The sequence below is a fragment of the Enhydra lutris genome, unplaced genomic scaffold (assembly GCF_002288905.1).
Source record: "Enhydra lutris kenyoni isolate GAN:26980312 unplaced genomic scaffold, ASM228890v2 scaffoldscaffold2, whole genome shotgun sequence".
Classification (NCBI taxonomy): Eukaryota; Metazoa; Chordata; class Mammalia; order Carnivora; family Mustelidae; genus Enhydra; species Enhydra lutris.
The window spans coordinates 39,013,629-39,035,286 of record NW_019154086.1 but is presented as its reverse complement, the minus strand read 5'-3'; the positions used below and the strand labels follow the sequence as shown (position 1 = coordinate 39,035,286).

Genomic DNA, 21,658 nt, shown 5'->3' with positions numbered 1-21,658 from the left:
GCCTCTTTTAAGTGGCTAGTTGCAACTGGTTAATCAGTGCTGTTGTTCCAGTCTAGGCCATTTAAGTTTCAAAGTAGTTTGGTTTAAGATTGGAATACCTGGTACGCAGGTTAATCAGAAGGGCAGTAGGGGGCGGGTTTCTTTGGCTCGCCAAAAGGAGGCTCGGGTTTTAAAAGGCTGACCTAGGGCTTAATCACACGGTTTGACTTTTGCTGAGTCCCAGGGATGGCGCGTGTCAGGCCCAGAGTGCTGACGTCAGTACGGCTCCGAGCCGGGCGTCTGGGTACTCGCTTTCAGCCTTCGGGCTGCTGGCATCTTTAAAGCGACCCGGACTCTATTTAAGGCGTTGGTGGGTCTCGGTCCCATCTATCCGGACTTCAGCCTGAGCACCGTGCAGAGGGGATGAGGCTTCATTTTCGCCCCTACAGCCGGTCGGGTGAGTGTGGTGCAGAGAAGAGATTTGTAGGTGCCAGAGCCAACCCCGCCCAGGGGAACCCCGCCCAGGGGCAGCCCGCCAGCTGGGTCTCGGGCTGTCTAGTCCCAAAGCCAGAGCGGACCAAGGCGGCCGGCCCTGTTAGCTCGGTATGGTCCCCTCCAGACCCCACGGCCTCTACTCCTGGGAGCAAATGGTGGGGGGTAGGCTTCCATAGCCAGTCCCCTCGGCCAGCCTGCTCGGTCCCCTGACAAAAAGCGGATCCTTCAGCGGCGCTGCAAAGGCCGCCCTACCCATCTCTTCCCTTCACGGGAAGACGGATCACGCGGCCAAGAACGCGACTCCACGAACTGGGCTTTTTTCTCTGCCAGCTGGGGCAGGGAGCGAGACGCGGGGTGAGAGTGGGAAAGGGACTTAGCAAACAGGTCTGTGGGCCAATGGCTTTTCTTTGTCTTCTGGTGCCGGCCAATGAGGCGTTTGGGGGCGGGACTTCCGTCTAGCCTCGGTGGTGTTGTCCCCGCTCGGATTCCGGCTGTGGGGGTCGGTGCGGATATTCAGTCATGAAGTCGGGGTAGGGACTTCTCCCGCAGCAACGCGGTGGGCGAGCCTATTGGTATTGCAGGGTCGGGCTTCCAGGTAAGCGCCTCTCTGGACTCTCGGTAGCGGGGCAGGGGATTGTCCCTCTCAGGGCCTGGCGGGGAGAACACACCCCCTCGCCGGCCCTCTGTGGCAGCCCGGCTGCTGAGAGAGTTTTTTGCTGCTCCTCCCCAGGCTGGGTGCGGAGGCAATAAGGCTTTTTGCAAAAGATTAAAAAACAAAAAAACTCTCTGTCCTCGGAGGGCCGCTTCCCGTTCTCCCCCACCCCCGCCCTTTGAGTTTGTATGTATCCAAAGTTGTATTATCTGTTTTGCTTCTCACCTTCCCATCCTGCAGTGGCAGGACCCTGGGAAGATGTTGGGAGGGCTTCTCTGGTCGAGTACCTGCCGCAAAGTCCCGGGGCAAAATCACTTAAGTTGCGGGGGACTGTGTAGCCTTTGAAAAAAGGAGGGCAGTCACCTCCTTTCCTTATAATCTTCCTCCTTCCCCCGCTGGAAGCTGAGGTTGAAGGTGGGACCTGACTCTACTAGGGACATATTCCATTCCCTCTCCTCTCAAAGACCGCACCTCTGCCAGGACACTTACGGAGTTGACCCGCACTGATGAAAGAACTCTGTCCCAGTGAAGGAGTGGGCAGACACTGAAGCCAAGCGATCCCAGAAGCACTCAGGCAACTTTAGTTGCAGCCACTGAGTGTTTTCTGCTAGTTTTGGTGAATTCCTTTATTTTTTTGTCTTAACCTGGCAGTAGTACATTTCCAAAATTACTGTTCCATCCTCCTTTTCAGCACCGTGGGCAGCTGCTCAGGTCCATTTCTTTTTGCCCCAAACTTGCCTGAATGTTAAATGTTCCTCAGTGATGCAGCCGGAACAGTGGAAACGAACGCATTCCTTTCAACAATGATCTGTTGTTCTTCAAGGAGAACATCTGCAGTTTTTGATACAATATAAATAAGTAAGATGGGTGTGCCTCCAAAGGGTTGTACTAGAGAAGCAGATCAATTCAAGATTTAAGGATGGGCTTTCAAGGGTTTAATCTTTAAGGACCGTTTTTAATTAGTTGAGGAGATGGGTTCCATTGAAGGGAAACAAAACTGGACTTGTAGCAGTGAAAAAGAATTTTAAACAGAAGGTAAAAAGTGTAGTGCAATGCTGTAGTTTGGACTCCATGAGGGTTTAATGGATTTTGGAATCCATTTAGTGCATTGACATTAACATTAGAAAGAAAAAAAAATAAGAGGACATCCTATGGAGTAAGACTAAATATTTTATGAAGGTTTTGTTTCAGTTTAAAAAAAATCTGTATATGGGGTGCCTGGGTGGCTCAGTGGGTTAAACCTCTGCCTTCAGCTCAGGTCATGATCCCAGGGTCCTGGGATAGATTCCCAGGTCATGCTCTCTGCTCAGCAGGGAGCCTGCTCCCCACCCCCCCCACATCTGTCTTTCTGCCTACTTGTGATCTCTCTGTCAAATAAATAAATAAAATCTTTAAAAAAAATAAATCTGTATATGAAAAGGAAGCTGTGAATGTATACCATATTATTGTGGATTATGGCAAAACAGTGGATCCCAGATTTTGTTGGGTCCCGCCTTCAGCCCTGCCACTTAATAATTCTGTGACATTACCTGTGAATAAGGGAAGAATGTTAGGAATTATTTGAAGTAAAATGTCTTTTATGTAGTTAAGCCTCAAAGTTTTTTGTTTTTGTTTTTTTTGTTGTTGTTTTGTTTTTGAAATGATTGGGTAGAAGCCTGAATATTTCGGTGTCAGAAATGATAACTGTTTTATTAATATATATATTTTACCTTGTCTTTATTTGAAGCCAGCTAGCGTGCTGTCTCCATGTATAATAGTAAATCATGTGGACATAATTTTGGCTTGTGAGGTTTAATACTGAAGGGTTTGGAGTAAGTTCTTACCTCTCCTTGTTTAAAGCTTATTTTTCTCAAGCATTTTGAGAGGGGCCTCAGCTGTTACTAGCATTCAGCATCCTTCTTTTGATATATTTTTCAGAAGTTTGTCAGGCACTAACTTTAACAAAGTTAAGGCAGGATAAGGGCATGATTAGTTTATATTTTTGAGTTAAAGCATTTTATGTTTTCTAGTTCTTGCCATTAAGATGTATAAAATGAAGTGGCATGGTCAGAGATCCTGGTATACTTCATGTTGCTACGACCTAAGAATGTTTGATGTTGGAATAATAAGTGTCATTTTGGACATTTTAAAACCTGGGAGTTAATAATGTTTAGCAGAAGGCAAATGATTTGAGTCAAAAGGGTATTTTGTATCATTTGACATATTACTACCATATGGCATTGCATATGGTAGTTTCATATGACCTTAAGAAGGGAAGAAAGCTAGTAAGTATTGTTAGTTTTCTCAAAAGAGGAAACAGAACTAATAGTCAAGTGAATTTCTTCTAATAAAGCATGGTTTAATAATTGTTTAAGAATTTGTGTATTCTGCAAATACTTGCGACTATATCAAAACCACATTGTTAAGCTTTACAAAGCTTTTACCTAAAAGTTGATTTGGAAACAATGAGGATATATAATTAGTATTGTCAGTTTACAGATTATAACATATAAATAACAACAGCAGTAATCGCTAACACTGAGTTTTTTCACTATGGGCTAAATATAATTCTAGGGGCTTTACACTATGTCGTATAATGATAAGTAGTACAGTTATCTCCTTATAGAAGAAGAAATGAAGACCTTACAAATATACATAGGCATTCACACAGATTTTTAGTAGAGTAACTGGAATTTGAACCTAGGCATCCATGGACAGAAAAGGGTGTCCATTTTGTGCCATGTTTTATTAAAAAAAAAAAAAAAAAGAATGCTGGGGCACCTGGGTTGGCTCAGTTGGTTAAGCATCTGACCCTTGGAACACCTGGGTAGTTTAGTCTGTTAAGCATTTGCTTTCCGCTCAGCTCATGATCTCAGGGTCCTTACTTGGCAGGGAGTCTGCTTCTCCCTCTGTCTGCTGTTCCCCCTGCTCATTCTCTCTCTCTCTGACAACTAAATAAATAAAATCTTTAAAAAAAAGTCTTTTGAGGGGCGCCTGGGTGGCTCGGTGGGTTGGGCCTCTGCCTTCGGCTCGGGTCATGGTCTCGGGGTCGTGGGATTGAGCCCCGCATCGGGCTCTCTGCTCAGTGGGGAGCCTGCTTCCCCCTCTCTCTCTGCCTGCTTGTGATCTCTGTCAAATAAATAAATAAAAATCTTTGGGGAAAAAAAAAAGTCTTTTGATTTCAGCTCAGGTTATGATATCAGGGCTGTGAGATTGCACTCCATGTGGAGCCTGCTTAAGATTCTTCCCCCTGGGGCACCTGGGTAGCTCAGTGGGTTAAAGCCTCTGCCTTCAGCTTGGGTCAGGATCCCAGGGTCCTGGGATCGAGCCCCGCATCGGGCTCTCTGCTCGGCGGGGAGCCTGCTTCCCTCTCTCTCCCTGCCTGCCTTACCCCCAACTTGAGATCTCTGTCAAATAAATAGATAAAATCTTAAAAAAAAAAAAAAGATTCTTCCTTCCTCTGTTCCTCCCTCCCCCTCTCCCTTCCTAAATAAAATATAAAAGAAAAACAAACAAACAATGCTATGGGGTTATTTTGGATTCTTGCTTGTTAAGATGATCTTGGCTAAGTTCCATTGGCCCTCTGTTTCCTCAATTCCTTCTTCAAAAAATACAGTATTAAGTCATTATGTTTTTGTGGGGATTAAGATAATTTGTAAAGGACTGGACAGAATGTGTTCAATAACTCCTACATGCCTCAGCCTTTTTCCTTTTATGTTGAGGATATGCTCATTTGAAAGGTTATTAGCAGTTGGAGGAGGATGGGAGAAGAAAGATAGCTCTTCATAAGGATGCTACCCAAGCCCAGAGATTAGAGATAGGAAAGCAGAGAAGATTTGCCAAGGTTGTATGTTTAAGGAAAAGGCTGGTAAAGGTAGATTGATATAGAGTATGGAGATCTTAAATGCCATGATAAGGATTTTATATATGATTCTAAGTTGAAAAGAAACCCTCTTTATAGATATGAATCTGAAACAAGTGGAGTGAAGGAGTTTAAGCCTGGAGGTAGGAATACCATGGAGTTTAATTATAGTAGTTGAGGCAAGAAGTGATGATGGTGGGATTGTAAGGAATGGTATAGATTTGGAAGTTGTTGACATCAACATTGGGAACTGACCTGAGTATGGGCCTAAGACAAATTTGGGGGAGAATAGTGATGTTATTTATGAAATAAGGAGATAAAAGGGAAGTTAGAAGGAGAATTTATGATAGGATTTTAGTTTCAGTGCTGAGGAGTTTTTTGGATGTTTGGAAATGTACAGTGGGAGCTGTGAGTTTTGTGTATTCCATAAAAAGGGAAAAGCCCATTGTGAGGAGGTGATCTAAGGCAATCCCCCTTCTGTGGTCTGTTTCATAGGAGTGATGTAACTCCTGAAGGTCCTCAGAAATGCAGATTTCTCACTGGATAGTGAGGTACCCACTGTTTTCCCTGTGAAATTTTGTGTCCTGGGATGGTAGTAGAAGGAAAAACTTTGGAAACCTAGCAATGCTCACACTTAGTGTTTCAAAAGAGAAGCAATCTTTGACCTCACGGACCTTATCTTCTATAAGATAAGGTCCCACTATCTTCTAGTGGGACAAATAAGGTCTATTTTAATCAAAGAAAATAATTAGGTCTTATACTATGTATTTATAAAATTGTAATTTTTTAAAAGACTTTTTTTATTTTAGAGAGAGCCTGAGAGGGGAGAGGACTTAGTGGGAGAGGGACAAGCTGACTCCATGCTGAGCGCAGTGCCCGAGGCAGGGCTTGATCTCATGACCTGAGCCAAAATCAAAAGTGGGGCTGGTCAACCAACTGACCTACACAGGTGCCTCAAAGCATAATTTTTTTTTTTAAGATTTTATTTATTCATTCGACAGAGAGAGATCACAAGTAGGCAGAGAGGCAGACAGAGAGAGAGAGGAGGAAGCAGGCTCCCCACCAAGGAGAGAGCCTGATACGGGGCTCGATCCCAGGACCCTGGGATCATGACCTGAGCCGAAGGCCGAGGCTTTAACCCTCTGAGCCACCCAGGCGCCCCTCAAAGCATAATTTTAAATAAGAGTACTATATCAGCTTGTAACTAATACTGTAGAGCACTTTGAAAGAAGGGACTGTTATTCTTACTCATGTGTGTCTCCCCATTTCCCCTTCTTCTCAGTGGAATGGCTTAGATATATTTAATACATAATTGTAGGTATTCATTAAATGTTTATGATAGGGAGATGGAATTGTGTAAAGGTAGGGGCCAGATCTTAAAGGAATCAGCTAAATGCAGCAAGTATTAAGGACCCAAGTACTCACTAGAGTGCCGATTGGGAAAGAGAAGTGTGCTGTGAATAGCACTGCCTTGCTTGCCTAGGAGGTTGAAATGGAAATAAGATTATATTGCAGTTGTAAGCATCAACATTAATGGAATCTGGGTGTACCAAACTTGCCCACTAATTAACTGGTTGACTATACATAACTATAACTTTCCGTTCATTTCCTCATTTATAAAATGATGTTGGAATTTTTTAGTTAAAGAAAAAATTTGCTTTTAAGACTTATAAAATATTTATTGCTGTAATGTTTCATTTTACTAATGAAGATAAAATAGAGCTGATCCTGTGCTTCCATTGTATAATAATCAGACTAAATTTATACTTAATGAAGTAGATATTTTAATAAAAGGGGTCTACAAATTTAATGTTATCTAGTTATGTTACTAATACGACTGCATTATAATTTTAAAATAAAGCAAAATGTGGCCTAATATATAGTTTCCCTTTTTGCCATTATGTAAGAAAAATAAGCCACAATATTTTAGACTCTAATAATGGTTCTTAATAGTTATTCATACGCTCATACTTGAATTTTATAACAGCCTTTGATTTTTTGCCAGGTGCTAAGTATGTAAATCAGGAAAGGTATAATCCCTAACTTCAAGGAGTTTAAAGATAATGGGAGTGATGAACAATTAGTTTTGTTACCTTGTGGTGGCATGGAGAAGGCACTTACAAAATGAGGGTCTGTGAGAAGAAATTTGTATCGTTAGAGAAGGACTGAGGAGCAATGAATGGCAAGGGACAAAGCTGGAGTCTGTTTATGAAAAACTCTGCTAAGCTGCAATTTAGTTTTGAACTTTATTCTGAAAGTTACTTAATCTGTTAATGAATTTTATGCAGGAAGTAACCTGGTTAGGCATTTTGCATATCTACCTTTACATTCCTCTTTTTTTTTTTTTAATTAACATATAATATTTATTTCAGGGGTACAGGTCTGTGATTCATCAGCCTTACACAATTTACAGCACTTCCCATAGCACATACCCTCAATGTGATACACAAGGAGGATACGTTATTTCAGTGATAGAGTCTTTCTTAAGGAAATCAGTCTTTTAACCCTTTTAGTCTTCAGTAAAGTCTGAGGGCATCTGTAACTATCTGTAACTATGTAATATTTGGATATTAGAACATTTATATGTTCATAGCCACATTAATATAAATTGGAAAAAAAAACAACTGAAATTTTGGGATACTCTTATTGAAGTAAGAGAACTTCTGGTCAGCTCTAAGAATTTGATTTAGAATCATTTCTTAAAGGGCTAGAAATTTGTTGAAGTTTGACTGAATGTGACTGTAGTTACACTTTAAAGAGGGAATGGACTTCCAGGGAGAAATACCACCTTGTGTAAAACACCTCATAGGGATGCCTGGGTGTCTCAGTCGGTTAAGCATCTAGCTTCAGTTCAGATCATGATCCTAGGGTCCTGGGATTGAGTCTGGCATCATGCTTTTTGCTCAGCAGGGATCCTTCTTCTCCCTCTGCTGCTCCTCCTGCTTGTGCTCTCTCTTTCTCTGACAAATAAAATATTTAAAGAAAAAAACCTCATAAAATGTTGATACTTTATTGGCCTAGTTATTGTGCTTGTAATTTACATGTTCAACTTTCAAAAAAGAACTGCTTGTAATCGTCCAACACTTACTATAAACAGTAATGCCTTAAAATTTTTTGAGGTGAAATTCATATAACCTGAAATTAACCATTTTAAAGTGAATAATTGAGTGGCATTTCATACATTCACAGTGTTGTGCAATTACCACTTCTGTCTATTTCCAAAACATTTTTATCACTCCAAGATGAAATGCTGTACCCATTAAGCAGTAATTCCCCATTCCCTGCTGCCCCTACCCCCTGGTGGCCACTGATAGGCTTTCTATTTCTCTGGATTTACTGGATGACTCCTATTTGTTATAGAAATTTCATAGAAATGAAATCATACCATGTGTGACCTTTGTGTCTGGCATATTGTTTTCAAGGTTCTGCCCTGTTGCTGCATCAACCTTGTCATATGTGTATCCTTTTTACATCTAAGTCATTGTTATTGTATATATACACTACGCTTTATCTGTCCATCTGTTGTTGGACACTTGAGTTCTTTTCTGCTCCTTGGCTATTATGAATATTGTTGCTGTGAACATTCATATATAAGGATTTATATTGAGTATCGGTTTTCATTTCTTTTGGGTATATGTCAGAAGTGGAATTGTTGGGTCATCCTACGTTTAGCTTTTTTGAGGACTCACCAAACTGTTTTCCATAGTGGCTGAACTATTCTACAAACCCGCTGGCAGTGTATGAACGTTCCAATTTTTCTACATTGCTACCAACATTTGTTCTTATCCATTTAAAAATTAATGTTATTGACATCCTTTTGGGATGAAGTGGTATCTCATTGTGGTTTTGATTTGCATTTCCCTAATGACTAATGAGATTGAGCATCTTTTTATGTGCTTGTTGGCCCTTTGGATATATCTTCTCTGGAGAAATGTCTGTTTAAGTTTTTTGACCATTTTTAAATTGGGTTTGTCTTTTTATTATTGAATTGTAAATGCTTTCCGGATCTATATTCTTAAAAGATACACTATTTAAAGCATTTTTTCCTATTCTATGAGTTGTCTTTTCACTTTTTTTTTTTTTAAATTTTATGTAATTATTTGACAGACAAAGATCATAGGTGGGCAGAGAGGCAGGCAGAGGGCGGGGGTGGGGGTGGGGCAGGCTCCCTGCTGAGCAGAGAGCCCGATGCGGGGCTCATCCCAGGACTCTAGGATCATGACCTGAGCTGAAGGCAGAGTCTTAACCCACTGAGCCACCCAGGTGCCCCGTCTTTTGACTTCTTGATAATGTCCTTTGATGCATAAAAGTTTTTAATTTTGATGAAGCCCAGTTTATTTTCATTTCTCTTGCTTTTTATGCCCTAGCTAAGATTCCATGGCTGAACCTGAGGTCATGAAAACTTGCTTATAAGAGTTCTGTCATTTTATCTCTTATATTTAGGTCATTGAACCATTTTGAGTTAATTTTTATATTTATTTTGAGTTTGGGGTACAACTTCATTGTTTTGTATGTGAATATCCAGTTGTCCAGTACCACTTGAAGGGACTATTATTTTCCCATTGAGTGGTCATAGCACCTTTGTCAAAATTCAAGTGGGCATAGTTGTAGGAGTTTATATCTGGACCTTACTTCCTATTTCTTTGGTCTTTATGTCTATCCCTAAGCCTATTCCACAGTTTTAGTTATTGTAGCTTTATGGTAAGATTTTAAAATCAGGAAGTGTGAGTCCTTTAGCTTTGTTCTCAAAACACTTACCAAAAGTGTTTTGACTATTTGGGACTTCTTGTAATGCCATATGAATCTGAGTTGACTTCCATTTCTGCATAAAAGGCTATTGGAATTTTGACAGGGAATGTCTTTAATCTGTGAATTGCTTTCAGCAGTATTGCCATCTTAACAATACTTAGTCTTCCTAATACATGGCATATTTTTCTATTTAAGTTGTTGATTTTGTTCAGCAATGTTTTATAGTTTTCAGTGTATAAGTCTTTCACCTCCTTGATTAAATTTACTCCTGGGTATTTTATTCTTTTGGGTATCTTTCTAAATGGACTGGTTTCTTAATTTCATTTTTGGATTGTTCATTGCTGCTATGTAGAAACACAACTGATTTTTTTGTGTAATGTTTATTGCTTTTAATAGTCATTTTTACCTGTATGAACTAGATCATATCGATAAGAAATTGGAAAGTGATTAAAAAATTTAAAAAAAAGTAGAACATTAAGGAATTTTTATTTTCCTGATGTGAGATTATGCTACATATGAATTGTTTGGGATCTCCTTCCAGCATAGTGTTGAATGATTTTCTAATTCTGCTAGTGAATTCCTGGTATCCTGTTACACATGGCCATTATAATAGAAGATAGAACATTTTATTTTCTTTAAGCTTTTGGAGGGGACTGTTGTGATGTTACAGAGAAAGCCTTAGGGATAAACCAGACAGTTTATCCCTTAGGGATAAACCAAACTGAATTTGGTTTAGAGATCCATGAGTAATAAAAATAAGATTGGAATGGAAGCTGATGTGAGTTTATAAATTATCATTAATACACATCAGTTTACTTTTCTCAGTTTTTCTTGAAAGTTTTCAAATATTTAGCCTTAAAATTTTATTATGAATAGACATAGTTTCAACCTCACAAGTAATTAATGCAATACAAATTTATACAATAATCAGATCATCTGGAAAGGCTGGGATTTCATGACACAGACTTGTATTTATTAGCTCTACTATATAAGAGGTGTCATTGAGCAAGTTACTTAAAAATAAGAGCAAATACAAGGCAGGCACTTGCTATATGTTAGGCACTGTTATAAGGACTTTATATTACTGATCTAAGTCTGTTTCTTTATGGAAAGATACTAAAATCAACCTCTATCCGTTATAGTATTGTGAGGATTTAAAGAAATGGCTAAAAACTTAGCCAAAAATGTAATCATTCAATAAACATTAGCTATTTGTGTTCTATAACTTTACCTAACATCAACTAAGATGAGGAAAGAATAATCAGTGCAATGAAATGCACACTTATTTAGAAGTGTAAATAGAACATTATTTCTAGAAGGCAGTTAGGCAATATGTATTAAGTCTTAAATGTTTCTTTGGTGTAGTGATTGCACATCTAGGAATTTATCCTAAGAAAATAATCAGAAATGTGTGAAGATATTTATGTTTATCATAGATTTATTTATAATTGCAATAGTTGGATTAATCTTAATATTAACAGTTGGGGAATGGTTAGGCAAAGTCATGATTGAGCTATATAGTGGAATAATGAACAATTAACATATTGTGAGAAATTTTATTACAAAGGAGAAATGTTTGATATAACTTTCAGCTAAAAAGCATATAAGTCATAATATAACATACAAATGATGTAAAAATATGTGTGGAAAAAATACTGTCACTCATGGTTGGGTCAGAGAAGCAGAACCATTGTGAATAAAGTGAATGGTATAAAATAAGGGATTAGATTTTAAGAAATTCTGGCAACTGGTTATGAAGTATATCATAAGGTTGTGGCTTTTGTGCCTTGTATGTTGTGTGAGCTGAGGGTCATTGTGGATTAACTGGGTGGCAGTAAGGAGGAAGAGCTGAAAGTGTGGTTGGGAGATCAAGGATATATTAAAACGAACATGAGAACTAACTGCAACACATGAGGACAAACACTAATGTTATCTGTGAATATTAACATTATGGTAATCAATCCTTGTCTTCTCTTGTCTCCCTTCTCTTCAACATAGGGCTTGAACTCCCCACCCAAGATCAAGACCTGAGCTGAGATCAAGAGTCTGATACTTGGTTGACTGAGACACCCACGTTCCCCTCAATATTTTCTTTACGCTTTCCAGTGAGCATTATTTTTAGCATTAGGAAAAAAAACCCTAACATTTTATTAGATAGTAATGTGATGAATAATGTGTAAAGAATAGAGGCTAATTACAAGGGTATTAACTTAAGTCAGTGAACAATGGAACCAGGATTAGAACCTCGATTCCTATGTTACAACTCTCCTTAGAAGTCTTTGCAGTTATACTTTAAAAGTTAAATTCAATTTGTCAGGTTTTCTGAGAGAAACCACAGTGATTTAAAAAAAAAAAAAAAAAAAAAAAAGATTTCCTTACTTATTTTTAGGAAGAGAGAATGAGCTGAAAAGCAGTGGGAGGGGCAGAGGAAGAGTGAGAGAATTCCAAACAGACTGAACACTAAGCCTGACACGGGGTTCGATCTCAAGACCCTGAGATCACGACCTGAACTGAAACCAAGAGTCGGTCACTCAACTATGCCATCTAGGCGCCCCCAAAGTGATTTTGATTTTTATAGCTGGTAAATTTTCAATCCTCTGTACTAATATTTAGACAAGCCTCAAATAATTTATTTTGAACCTTGGAAGGCATGATTAAAATAAAGTAATACATATTTTTTATTTTGAAGTAACCCCAAGGTTCCAAAAAAGTTGTAAGAATAATATAGAGGTCTTTTTTTTTTTTTTTTTTTTTAATCATTTGAGAGTAAGTTGTTGACCTGATGCTCTGTATCCACCGAATACTTCAGTGTAAGATTCTTACATTCAAGGATATTTACCTTGAAGAAATAAATGGCTGGTTTTAGGGCAGAGGCAGAAAACTATAAGATGAGACTGGAAAATCTAGTCAGAAAACAAGGAGGGGCTCAAGAATGATGGAGACCTATCAAAAAGACCTAAAAGCCAGTTTGAGCCAGGTTGGGGACAATTAGGCATCAAAATAATTACTCTAACAGTTTATAACCCATTGAACAAATAGTAACCCATGATTCCGTAATGATATAACTTGAAAGTTTGAGAAATGGAATACTTACTGTGATAGACAGAACAGTGACCCTAAAGATGTCCACATCCTAATACCTAGAACCTGTGAATATATTCTCTTATGTCATAAAAGGAACTTTGCAGATATGGTTAAGGATTTTGGGGTAGGAAGATTATCCTGGATTATCCAGGTAATGGTATTTAGAAGGAAGCAGAAGAGGAGTTTAGGATAATGTGATGTGAAAGGTATCCTCTGCCATTGCTGGCTTTCTAGGTGGAGAAAGGGACCCACCAGTCAGAGAATGTGGGCAGCCTCTAGAAGCTGATAAACTTAACAATCAATTGTGAAATTGAAAACACTTTTATTTTAAAACATACATGGATAATAGTCTAGAATAAAATATGAAATTTGTGTGGCTTTTAAAAATAGGTAATTCAAAGAGACCGTAGGTGTTCTTTCAGATTCTGTGCCTTAATAACATGCTAATGGCCATATATTTATTTTCCTTTTTCTCCTGTTAAGTGAGAGAAACACTGCCTTATTTAAATACTGTCTTGAACAGAAAGTTAACCATGTCAGTTACCAATTTATTTTCTTTCTGCTTCAAACCGTTCCATCAATACCTGCTCCACAATAAAGGATTGGACTCTGAGTGGTTCTCATTTACAAAGAGCAGGATGTTAAGCTTTATCAGACTCTGGAGGGGACAGAGTGCTAGAGGGAACTTAACTAGAGAAAGGGACTTTTTTCCTTCCTTGTTCCTGTTATCTGTGTTTTCCTTTTCTTGCTCTTGCTGGTCCATCAGCAGTCCACATGGTTGAGGACATCTGGTGATTGCCTTAGCCATGTGCCCAAAATACAGAGGCTCTCCGTGATCTTGCAGCCTCAGTTTAGACCTGGTAACTACTTTCCCACGGCCCTTCTGAAGTGGATGTCCTGCATCTCAGGCTTCATGCCTTCAGTGCCTTGACTGCCTCTGCACATGCGCCCACCATTCTTGGCTTGTCTTTACCTCAGGGAATTGTTTCCTGAAGTTCTCTTGACATGGATACTGTGCATTCCAGGCCTTGTGCCTACGGCAGTGTCTTAAGTACCTCTGTACACCTGCCTACTAGCCTCAGCTTGCCTGCACTCCAAAGCATTGTTCCTACTTGCCTGGCAACATTGGACCAACTCTGGTGAAATTCTGTCTAGTGTGCTGCAACCATACCTTCTCCAATGAGAAACCCTGGCCTTGGGAAGGGGACCAAAGGAAAAAAAGAAGGGGAGAAAAAGGGGAGGGGGAAAAAGGGAAAAAAATTTTCCATCATAGTTAATTACATTCATTTTAAAAAATTAAACTTCTTTATTGACTTGTAATTGACATAAACTGTACATATTTAAAATGTAGAATCCTTCTCTCCTTCTCCTTGCCACCCCTTGTCAACATCTTTATAGTTACTCCGTCAACGTTAATAATTACTTCTGTCAAACATTGTTTAATTTACTTTATAGTTTGTCTCGTAATTGAACCCCTGCTGATAGAAAATTGATCCCTGGAGGGTTCCAGGAGCTAGACCTAAAAATCTGATGTTTTGGTATTGGTTTGGTCATGTTTTTGGTTGTGAGCACAGTGCTGAGCTCCTTGGCAGTGGAAGTGGGGTGCTAGTAATCCATGGCATCATAGTTAAGCTGTTACCTGTGGTTCATAGTGATTTATTGTTAACTCCTATACATTCCTTGGAGCCCAAATGGCTGCTACTTTTGAACTTCATGGCAATAATATCTGAAAGGACTATAGCGTGGGATGGAACATTTTGAACGCTTTACAGAGAGGAAACGGCAAAGAATTAACTCGGCTTAAGATATGTCCTTGCTTCACACCTTTTTGATTGTACATTTCACTTCACAAGAAGTCATTTCATTTTTAAATCATGAATAGACTTGTGAAGTGTAAGACCTTATTGCTTGCTTGTTAACTTTTTTTGGTATAAAAGTAATGCACACTTAGAAAACTTGAACAAGTGGAATGGATTTTTAAGATTTCTATGTATTTTCTTTTAGGCTTTTGTTTGGTATACATTATATAAATAGACTTTTAGAAAAGTCTTTATTTTTTTAGTTTTAAAACATGCAGATTTATAAATATAAAGAAAATAAAAACCATATAGAGTTCCACCACTCATAGTTTATATGCATTAACGTATTGTTTTCTTTTATAATATTTACTCATTTTTTTAAATGTACACATAAAATACTTTTAGGGTTAAGGTCTTAATTTTTTTTTTTTTTTAAACCATGATTAGGGGGTGGCCACATTCAGAGGCTCTGTAGAAGATCATACTGATAGGTCATGTGTGCATTCATTTTACGAATATTAAACACATAACACATGCCATGTACTGTTTAGATACTTGTGATACATTTGTAAATTAAAATTCCTGTTTTGGAGGAATTTACAGTCTTACAGCAAAGATGGATACTAAACCATAAACATAACATTTAAGGAAACTGTAGGATGATAGAAAGTAATGAATATTATGAGAAGTGAAAAAAAAAACAGAGGAGACTAAGATGTAAGGCATGGTGGGTACAGAGGCAGGTTGCAGGCGTTTGCCGAGGAAGAGTGTGGTATACAGAAAAGAAGGGCAGGAATAGAGCTCTGGGGTGGTATTTTATTTTCATTTCATTTCTTTTAAATTGGTTCCACATCCAGCATGGAGCCCAAAGTGGGGCTTGAACTTGTGGCTCTGAGATCAAGACCTGAGCTGATACCAAGAGTTGGACACTCAACCAACTGAGCCACCCAGGTGCCCCTGGGGAGATATTTTAAGGAAACAGTTATCAGGAGGAATGGTATAACTTGATCTTGTGTCCCATGCTTCTCCACAATTAACATAGTAGGCCAGATTTCATGCTTACTGTCTAAACTCTGTGGGTCATTGGGCATGCTCAGCTTTTTGTTCAGAAATTCTGCATAAATTAGGGAGGGTGAGGGGGTGAGATAATGGGTATGGAAATTGGTTCATTTATTCAGTCAATCTCTAGTACATATAGATATTGAGTCCCCTAAAATAGGGAAACTAGAATGATAGCACAAATTGATACTTTCCTATACATTTTTATTTGTTTTTCATTTTACTTGAGAAGATTTTTCTGAGGTTTTGATGAGAAAACAGTCCTGTCAGATACTCAGCAGAGTACCTGGCTTAAAATTAAGTTCTCTACTGATCTGTCTATAGTGATGGTATGACTTTTGTGTGAAGCATCCTAAAAAAACATTTTGGTTCAGAAGATTGATATTTTGAAGTATTTACTGAGCATGATATTTTTGATGACCTAGAAAACAACTTCCTGCCATGTTTCCTTAAATGGTTCTGAAGACTCTGATATCCATGAAAGCAATTTCATTGTCTATTGTCTTTTTCTTGTTTGCTGGATGGCTTATGGCTGGGTTGGCAACCTATGACACTGGTGACAACAGTGGTATTTGAGAGAATTATGAAGTGTATTTTTGTTAGCACTCCTATTTCTTTTTTTTTTTCTACCTCTAATTCGCTCCCTCTACTCCATATCTCTTTGACTTGAAGTTTATGAATAATGACTTGGTATGCCACTTGCCAATATATGAGAACAGTGTTTTCCAAATTTGGCTTGATATAAGGATTCAATGGGGGACGTTGTTTAAAATTGTTATCACAGGGCGCAGTGATAAGTGCTGTTCTGGACTAAAGCATGTTTTCCAAACTTCCTTGATGATAAGCAACTGGAGTACATGTTAATAATATGAGTAATCTACATTACCAGATACCATCTCCTGTCCACTGAAGGAGAAGCTGTAACTGTGGTTGAATATGAGTCTGGATATTAACAGTTGCTTATTTGTTCATTCGCTTAGTTTGAATGTGATCTCGGTAAGCTACTACTTGCCAGCTTTTAACTTTTCCACATAGCCAGAAAAACAAAACAAAAAAATCTTGTTTTAAATGGAAGCCTGCTTTATTCTTTTTTTTTTCCTTTTGAAAAGTGGTTAGAGTCGGGGCACCTGGGTGGCTCAGTAGGTTAAGCCTCTGCCTTTGGCTAGGGTTATGGTCTCAGGGTCCTGGGATCGAGCCCCAAATCGGGCTCTCTGCTTGGCGGGGAGCCTGCTTCCTCCTTTCTCTCTGCCTGCCTCTCTGCCTACTTGTGATCTCTGTCTGTCAAATAAGTAAATAAAATCTTTTTAAAAAAAATGGCTAGAATTATAGAAACAGAGTGCATTAGATGTTTATGTGTGGTTTTAAGGAATAATGATAATGCAAATTCCCATCTCACACTGCCCAGGTTGATATAGGGAATATTGGTGGCATACTAGAAGCACCCTTTCCCTGATCACACTCCTCTTTCTTACCCTTGAGGTAACCATTGTCTTATTTTTATGATAACTTCCTCATTTTTCTTTGTTTTTACTTCTTAAATGTGAATCTCTGCATAATCTCATCTCCATTGTCTTTTAAAGAACTTCATATGATTGGAATTATGTTTGCATTCCTTGTGGCTTTTTTGGCTTTGGGTTATTGTTGTGAAATTCATCTATGTTATATAGCTCTTGTTCATTTTCATTGGTGTAGAGAATTCTATGTACATACCACAATTTATTCTATTTTTAATGCCTAATGCTCAATAATATTTCATATTAAAAAGGAGAACTCATTGTTTATTTCTGCATAAGACTAAGGGTATATGTTGTGGAAGGACAGGACATCAATTCTGTCACTTAACAATAGAAATATCCTTGATTCTATTATAGTTGATATTTTGAGGGAGAGAGTAAAGTATTGTTTCTCTGGGGAAAAAAGTCAGTGTGACTACATACTAAACATTGAGAATAGTTTGTATGAAGCCCTGAGGTTGGAAGGAATTGATGTTTTGCTGTTTACTAACCTTTTGAAATTAAGAATTTGTTCATTTTGTGTCATTTGTTGGAAAAATCAAATTGTAAAGCATTGTCCTGGAACCTGAAAAAATTTTGCTTTGGTTGATGGTAATGGTTAAAAATCTTAGATAAGGCTTGCTTTGAGTTTGGATGGCTTCACATTAGAGATATTAGATGGGCAACCTACGGTTTCCTTGCAAAGAACTATAAGGCATCTTATTTTTGCTTAAAAAGCTAATTAAGCCTTGTTCTTTCTTTTGTAACACTTTTGTTCATGACAGCCTCTCAACCATTTTTTGAAAGCCATCCTTTATGGGAATTTAATTTATATTAGTAGTTCCCAGTTGTTAAAACTCTTGGAAGTCATGATGCTTTTAAGGGAACACTGTGAAGTTATTGATATTCTCAATTCATACAACAAGTGATTATAGTATTTTCGAGGAAACATTATAGTACCATATATATATATATATACACAATATATGTACATGACCATTAGCACATTTGTTAAATAATCTATTTTATGAAATGTGATTTGACTATTACAGATTTTACACTAGAGTAGTTAACTAGCTGTTCACTTATTTTTTCTGTTAGCACTTGCTGTAGTGTATGTTCTTTTGATGCATTTTATAATATAAAATACATTTATTAAGAAAAGCAAATTGAAATTACTATCCATTAAATCTTTTGGCAAATTAGGAAAGGTTACCATTATTTTAGCAACGGAGTATTTTGGTCCATTTATGGAGTGCTGGTCATGCTCAGGGAAGTAGCTTGAAAACAGAGTATGAGCTTATTCAGAGGTTTTCTTATGGAGATGATTAGCTGTTTCATTAGTGTTATTTGGCATTGAACTAGTTGAATGTGAGTCATCTAAAGAATAAAAAGTTGTTTGGGAAGGGAATTTCTTGTAAGTTGTTGCCCTTAACCACTTATTAAATGCATTTCCATTTGTAAAATGAAGGTTTAATTTTGTAATTTTGTGTAGATGAATTGTATAGTATTGTCACAGATTTAAATGTGAGGTTAAGATTTACTGTGATGCTTGGGGACATTTTTAATTTTTAAATTTTATTTTGCAAATACCAGACGAGCATTAGAGGAGTAACTGGCATCTTTGTTTGGCCATACAGATGATAATCATCATCATCATACAGATGATAATAACAACAGATAATAATAACAAGAACAACAGATAATAACAACAAGAACACGTGCCAGCCAGGGTGCTCAGGTTTTATAAAACAAGGCTAAGAGAAAAGTAACAATCAAGGGTTGGTTCTCTGAAAACATCAACAAAATTAATAAACCTTTAGCTAGATTTAAGGAATAAAGGAAGGCTCAACTAAAATCAGACATGAAAGCCGAAACATTATTACCAATTTTATAGAAATGAAAAGGATTATGAAAGAATACTATGAACAAATGTAAAGCAAAAAAATTGGATAACCTAGTTGACATGGAACACACAACGTATCAAGACTGAGTCATAAATAGAAAATCTGAATATATTATATGACTAGTAAGGAGATCAAATCAATATTAAAAACCTCCCAAGCAAGAAAAGCTCAGGACCAGATGGCTTCACTGGTGAAATCTACCAAATATTTTTAAAAAGAATTATACCAATCCTTCTTAAACTCTTCCAGAAAATTGAAGAGGAGATACTTCCTAGCTCATTATATAAGACCAGCATTATTCTGAATCCAAAGCCAGACAGAGGTACTACAAGAAAACTACAGACCAGTATTATGAATATTGATGCAAAAATCCTTAATCCTAGCAAACCAAATTAAATAGCACCATGACAAGTCATGTGCTTGTTGACATGACATGTCAAGCAGTAGGCATAATTAGATGTGATCAGAGATTGTGGTGATGGCTCTACCTCTAAGAAATTTGCTTGGTAGTTCCCAAGGATTTCTAGCATATTCTCTACTATATACTTCCTTTGAAGAAATGCAGCCTTATTCTGATTATAAGAACACTTAGAATGAATATGGAGTCATGTTCTATTTTTGGTAATTATCGAGAGAGAGAGAGAGAGAGAGAGAGAGAAGAAAGAGAGCAGGGAAAGCTAGGGAAAGGGCGAGAGAGGGTAGGATGGGAGAAAAGAGGTAGGTATTTGTAACTAGCAAGATTTTGTTACCAAAAAACCCAAGTTGAGCTGCTTCTTGCTTGAAAAGCCAATACTTAAGAGACAAGTTTTGACTGGAAAGGAGTATGATTGTGATGAACACTGGGTGTTGTATGTTAAGTGATGAATCACTTCTGTACCTGAAACTTATATTGCACTGTATGTTAACTAGCTGGAATTTAAGTTTTTTGAAATATTTATTTCAGAGAGAGAGAGCAAGTGAGTGAGCTCATGAAAGCTGGGTTGGGGAGGATGGGAGAGGGATAAGCAGACTCTGTGTTGAGCATGGAGGCCTGATGTGGGCCTCTATCTTAGGACCTTAAGGTCATGATTTGAGCTGAAATCAGGAGTTGGACACTTAACCAACAGAGCCACTCAGGCACTCCACTAGCTGGAATTTAAATTAAAAACTTGGAAAAAGGGGTGCCTAGGTGGCTCTTTGGTTAAGAGTCTGCCTTTGGCTCCAGTCGTGAACCCAGGGTCCTGGGATCCAGCCCCGCGCCTGGCTCCCCACTGAGCGGGGAGTCTGCTTCTCCCTTTCCCTCTGCCCTTCTCTACCGTTCATGCTCTCTTACTCTCTCTCAAATAACTAAATAAAATCTTAAAAAAAAAAAAAAAGCTTGGGGAGGGGGGAGAAAAGGAATGAGCTTTATTCAGGACACCTACCACTTGGGGAGTGTGTCCCCAGCCTTGGGAAGGCTGACTCTTGTCCAAAAACCAACTCTGAGGTTTCTACCTGGCCCAAAGATTTTTAAAGGAACTTTAGGGCAATTAATCAGTAAAAGGGGAGTACAGTGGTCTATAACACTTCTTGATTGTGTGCAGCTACAGACATTGTGGTACCTGGAGGTTATATATTTGTGCCTGGGGAGGGGGGCGGCGTAGTGGGGCAGGTTTAGCTCCCTATACATGATCTATACATATACCAAGAAAGGTTTAATCACCCAGGCTAAAGGTGCTTCCTAAAACTTAGACTACTTGGTTGGCCAGAGGGGCCAAGGTGGTGGCTTCAATTTTATTAGAAGGCTTTTCTGTATGCTCTTTCTAAACATGGTTCTAAAGAAATGTCCTCAGTAAAATTGTGTTCTTTTGGGGGTAATAAATTCACAACAAACAATACTTTATTGAATTTTGTTATAGAGGCTGCAGTAGTTAACTAAAAAACCAGAGGCTGATGAGAATTTTAATGGGAAAGAAAGGTGTAATACCCACTCTGCATGAACAGTGAGAGGTTCTGGTTGACCTTAACACTTTCAATAAATTATTGGGCATAACCTGACCCCAGGTCCCACTAGCTTTGTAGAAGAATACGGACTGGGGACATAGCATATCAACATATATTTTCACTGAGAACCTTACATTCATCTAGGTGCAGCTTTTATACTGAACTAAGTATACAGGATGGTGACAGACAAGCATGTGTGGGTATATATCAAAGCAGCATAGGAAAGTCTCCTGGAGGAAAGGAACCATTTTTTTGTAATAGTCCATGAATAGCTTCCAGATTTCTTTAAGGGTCACACTTATTTCAAGAATGTTTCAGGGAATGTTTTTGTTTTGGTGACAAACTTTTTTTTTTTTTTTTTTTTTTAAGATTTTGTTTATTTATTTGTCAGAGAGAGAGCAAGCACAGGCAGACAGAGTGGCAGGCAGAGGCAGAGGGAGAAGCAGGCTCCCTGCTGAGCAAGGAGCCCAATGCGGGACTCGATCCCAGGACTCTGGGATCATGACCTGAGCCGAAGGCAGCTGCTCAACCAACTGAGCCACCCAGGCGTCCCTGGTGACAAACTTTTATAATTAGCTTATAGTTTTTCCACTTGTCATGCTTTTCATAAATTAGGAAGACCTTTTTATAACAAATGT

The 21,658-nt window shown here is 38.4% G+C and overlaps 1 protein-coding gene across 3 annotated transcripts in view; it reads left to right on the top strand.

The window, feature by feature from the left end:
* The first annotated feature begins 417 nt into the window (after positions 1 to 417).
* Positions 418 to 21,658, top strand: part of LOC111147519 (ring finger protein 13) — a 156,250-nt gene continuing 135,009 nt past the window's right edge. The window contains exon 1 of one of the 3 annotated variants that reach the window (XM_022503584.1): positions 418 to 436. The gene's annotated coding sequence lies outside the window, so the exon portion shown is untranslated. Of the gene's footprint in view, positions 437 to 933; positions 1,070 to 11,763; positions 11,822 to 21,658 lie in introns of those variants that run through there. The other 2 variants (XM_022503567.1, XM_022503575.1) reach the window with 2 other exon arrangements.